The following is a 5,720-nucleotide window of genomic DNA, read 5'->3' as shown; positions in this document are numbered from 1 at the left end:
AATATTTTGATATTCGAATAATTACATTGAATATACTTAGAAAATCTTTTGTAAAATATTAAAATTCATTTAACTTAATTTGTTATATCGAAACATCAAAATGTTTTCAACAATCTCACCCTTTTTGATATAACAAAACATTTGAGTAATTTTAAGATTTTGAAATCAAGTTTGAAATTACTCCCCCTTACTTTAACACTTCTCCACTTTAATACCTTAACACTTCTCCCCCTTTTTGTTAAATCAAAAAGACTCTAATCTTTGAAGTTCAAAATAACTTTGGAGAGTAAGTAGTAAATTTGACATATTAAAAATCATTTGAAAAATCAAAGCTCCCCCTCAATAAATACATTCCAAATAAAATTTAGCTTTAAGAACAAGACACTTAAACAAAATTGAATTTCAACAAAGAATAACAAACATGTTAGTAGCACATGAAATTCAATATATCCAAGACTAAAATACTTTATGCAATACCAATTGTTGAAATTTGATATCAATATCAATTGTTAAAATTAAGTGCATATGCATAAAGTTTTCTAAAAATGCTATGCATTTGAAAATTTTGATATCTATTGTTAGAGAGATATCATTTTCATTTAAACCACATGCATAAACATTCAAATTTAGGTCAAAAAATTTTAAAATTTGTAAAATCAAAGTATTTGAAAAATTGATATCAATTGTTAGAGAGGTATCAATTGCATTAAAACCAATTTTGACCAAAATTTTATTATGATAAACTAAAAATTCTTAAAAATTAATATAACTTTAAAATGTTCATCATAATCATCTTTTCAACATACATGAGATTAAAACAATGATGCATAATCATTTAAAAACAAAACTCATGCATGCTTAAAATCAAATGAGCAACCAAATAACCAAAATTAAAAGCATTAAGCTTAGAGGTTACCCATTCCTTTTTCATGTGTGGCTAGAGCATCTTGAATATCATCACTCTCATCACCATTGCTCCCACACACCTACAAGAGACATTTAAGTAGATTTTGGTATCCAAATTGATTTGGATCCTTTGACGTTAGTTACAATGCCCCTTATTCCTTTTGGAACCCATACTTGCCTAATTTTAAAACGTTTTCCTTTCTTCAAAGGACAAGTATGTTCCATATGACCATGATAATGGCAATGTGAGCATTTTGCCATATTTAAACATAATAGGTTGTTTTTAGAAATTAATTCTTTTTCTTTTATTAAGCTTTCAAACTTAACACCTAACTCAAAATTTTCTTTTTCTAAATCATTTATTTTGATTTTTGAAAGCTCTAAATTATTTTTCAAAATTTCATTTTGATTTTCAAAATCAACTTTTGCTTTCAAAATCAAATTATCTTTATTTTTGAGTTTTGAAATTAATTTCGTATATTTGGAATTCATGGTCTCAAATCCAAAATACAACCTATTATAAGCATCTTGTAACTCGTCAAAAATAAATGAATTAAATTCATTTGAGTTAGAAGATACCTCGAATTCTTCTTGAGTGGTCATGAGGCATCGGTTGACTACTTCATCTTCATCATTGGAATCATCTTCATCACTCCAAGATGCAACAAATGCCTTCTTCCCCTTTTTCTTTAGAAGAGGACATTCATACATGACATGCCCCTTTCTTTGACAATCGAAACATACCGGGGGACTCTTCTTCTTGGTTGATTCATGTTTCACTTCCTTGGAAATCATGAATCTCTTGAGTTCCTTCAAGAGCTTAACCATATCTTCTTTTTGTTCATCTTCGTCTTCATTCACCTCATCACTTGAATCTTGATAGCTTTCATTGATGCCTACGTCCTCATTATTCTTCTTCTTATTATTCTTGTTTTTCTTCTCTTCTCTTTCTTCATCTTCCTTCACCATCATCTCATGAGTGAGAAGGGAACCAATTAGCTCGTCAAGAGTGAGAGACTTTAGGTTTCTTGCTTCGATAATGGCCGTCTTCTTTGATTGCCACTCCTTTGGAAAAGAGTAAATCATCTTCCTCACAAGCTTCTCATTTGGGATTACTTCTCCATATCCCTTGAGACCGTTGACAATAACGTAAAATCTATCTGTCATAGCTTTGATGTCTTAATTGGGTTTCATCTTGAAGTTCTCATAGCTATGGTTGAGAAGACTTTTCTTTGATTCCCTCACTTCGTCGGTTCCTTCATGAGTGACTTGGAGCTTATCCCAAATTTCTTTGGCACTGGAACAAGATGAGACTCTTCCATATGCATGTGGGCCTAAAGCACAAAATAGAATATGTATAGCCTTAGAATTAAGTTGAAATTTTTTTTGCTCTTCTCTACTCCAATCGTTATACTTACCGGGTGGAGATGAGTAACCGTCCATGATTGAGTACCAAGCTCCTAGATTGTATGATTGAATGAAGTACATCATCTTATTCTTCCAATGTGCATAATTTGCTCCATTGAAGAAGGGTGGCTTGTTGACCGGTTGTGAATCCATAATAGGAAATTCTTCAAGATAATATGCACCGGAGGAAAAAGTCATTTCTTTGTCGATTGCGTCAGGAATTGGTAGAGCTTCTTCTAGGATCGTCTCAAGGTGGTTAAACCTTCTTAACGAGTTAGGCTCTGATGCCAATTGTTAGGATTTTTGGAAGCTCGAATCGACAACCGGAACGATTTGCAAAGAGGGGCCGAAACGGTTTTGTGTTTAGGGAGTAAGGAGATTGAAAGATAGATAATTGCACAGCGATTTATAGTGGTTCGACTTTCTCAACTAAAGTCTACGTCCACTACCTTAGCTCCTCACCAAGGATTTTCCACAAATTCACTAATTTGTTCTTTCTTTTAAGGACAAAGAGTAACCTTACAACTCCCTAGTTTTTCTGGGCTAAACTAGAACCTTTTCCCTAGCTTTTACACGGGATAAGCTAGAATCTTTCCCCTTTACAAAAGGATAAAAGATGTAAACAAGAAAACCTCTCTAAGGTAGGTGTTTACAAGATTGAGCTCACAAGAACAAAATATTTACAAGAAAAATATGAAATAAGAATGAAAAACTCTTCTCTTATGTTTGATTGCTTGGATAGTTGTTCTCTTACTTCTTCAAGTGTCCTTAGCTTGTATTTATAGCTTGGAATGTGTTTGAAGTCATATCTAGCCGTTGGGGATATTTTGGAGCCGTTTGGGAATGACTAGGCTGCCTAGAATGGGGGGAATCGGTACCCCTTCATAGGGAATCGGTACCCCTTCATAGGGAATCGATACCCCTTCATAATATTCAAATATTATGACCGTTGGGCTGATGAACAGTGAGGGAATCGGTACCCTCAAGGGGGGAATCGGTTCCCTTCGAGTAATCTGTTATTTCTCGGAGCCAAACCATGCAGGGGGAATCTGTACCCCATGGGGGAATCTGTTCCCGGGGAATCGATACCCCCTGGGGGGGAATCTGTTCCCTCTGGGGGGGAATCTGTATCCCATGGACAATCTGATTTTTCTTGAAACCCTTTAAAAAGAAAATATTTTTGGCTCGATTAAGGCTCGAAATACTTTGTAAAATTGTTTTAAAATAGTTTAAGTATAAAACACAATTTTACACTTTAGTAAGGATTAAAATGAACTTTGAAAGACTTGGAGTAATATTTTGATATTAGAATAATTACATCGAATATACTTAGAAAATCTTTTGTAAAATCTTAAAATTCATTTAACTTAATTTTTTATATCGAAACATCAAAATGTTTTCAACAAACACGTGTCAGAGAACGATATTTTTTTAAATATCATTATAGTTCATATACCTAAAATATAAAGTTGAAAATATTACACAACAGAAAAAAATGTTAAACGCCTATTTTTAACGATTTTTTTTAAACATCTAAAGGTAACTTTAAGTAAATTTGAACACTTAGTTTTACCTTAAGCAAAACTTTTATGTACACCCTTATATTCAAGCATCAATTTCATTTGTTAAGAAACTTATTACCATGGTTATCAAAATCGGACCAGATCGGTCGGTTTAACCGATTGAACCGTAAACCAGTGGTCTGTCCAGTCCGGTTAACTTCCAAAACCAGTTTTGTAACGAACCGGTTGAAAACTGGTAGAACTGGCTGAGAACCGGTAAAACCAATGTGAATCGGCTGAAAACCGACAAAACCGATGTGAACCGCTGGTTCTATTTTTTTCTTTTTTTAAAAAAAAATTAAACCAAACGACGTCGTTTGTTAAACGAGTCGAGTCGAACTCGAGTATTGTTGAGCTCGATTCGAACTCGAAAACTTTAAAAGTAAGCTCAACTCGACTCAAAAACTCACGAGCTAAAAATTATCAAGTTCAACTCGAACTCGAAATATAATATTGAAACTTGAACTCGAAAAGGCTCGAACTCAAAAAAAATTAGAAGCTCGATTGAAACCTGAAATTCGAGCTCAATTGAAGCAAAAGAATAGTTTGCTCCATGCTCACCAAAAGGCTTCATGATTTTGAATGCCAAATTACCTCTATTATTTATAGAAGTCAGTTGGGATGCTCTTTTATGTTTCTTAGTCATGTGAGATTGTTTTGTTCTCGTATTTTTACTCTTTAGACTTTTGGGATGCTCTTCTATATTTCTTAATCATGTGGGATTGTTTTTTATAAATTAAACCAAATGACATCGTTTGTTATGCTTTTTTTAGCCCCAAATTTATTTTTCAATTATAGTTATATAATTATATTTATTATTTAATATGTTTTACCTTAAATATTATGTTGTAGCTAATTTGAATCATTTTGTTTCACTTGATTTTATGGTTTTTAACTTATATATGTTATGACTTGTGATATTTTTATACATTTTAATATTGTAAACTTAAAAAAATATTATATATATATATTAATATTGCTTTGAATATTATGTAAAATTTTAAAAATATATTATTTTATATAAAATCCAATTCAAACCGATTGAACCACGATTGAACCAGTGAACCAGTATCTTCACCGATTCAACGTCCGGTCCGATTTTAAAAACATTGCTTATTACCAACCTTTTATAAGGGAAAACACTTATTAACTACAAAATCAAATATCGTTATGCAAACAAAAGTCTATTGGCTATCATAATTGCTCTAATCATATAAATTCCATTCATGTAATAATTACATTATAATTCAATGTCATTTACATGAATATTCTAATCAATATTTCATTTTTATTTATTAGTAGTGAATTTTTTTACTCTCGGTTCTAAGGTTTAATCTTGATTAATATGGACCTACATGTATCGCAACAGGTGGATGAGTCTCCCAGCAGAGATTTTATGTATACATAGGACTCGAACTCGAGACTTTGTTTAAGCGATATCAACCTGCTTGCCACTTGAATCAACCTTTGTTGGTTAATAGTGAACTTTTTTATATTACAAACAAAATAGGGTTTCAAAAATAAAAATAGCCGACTGAACACTAAGCAATATATAATAAGAATATTAACTTTTATATAAGAAAAAGTTCTGCCACATTTCTTTGTAAAATAATCTAAAATTTGATAAAGAACAAAATGAACTTTGTTTCAAAGTTTTAATCTGACATTTCAAGTAAAATTCGACTCTTATTTATAAAAAAAAATATTGTGTTTATTTATGCGGAAAAAATATCTAAATATTAGTTTATTTGGATAATCACACCTTTTATTATCTTGATTAATAATCAAAAGATGATATTTTACTGTTAAAAGACAAAATTATCACTTTAAATCTATCAGTCATAC

The sequence above is a fragment of the Hibiscus syriacus genome, unplaced genomic scaffold (genome assembly GCF_006381635.1).
Source record: "Hibiscus syriacus cultivar Baekdansim isolate YM2019G1 unplaced genomic scaffold, ASM638163v2 tig00111331_pilon, whole genome shotgun sequence".
NCBI classification, from domain to species: domain Eukaryota; kingdom Viridiplantae; phylum Streptophyta; class Magnoliopsida; order Malvales; family Malvaceae; genus Hibiscus; species Hibiscus syriacus.
This window is presented reverse-complemented; position numbering follows the sequence as displayed.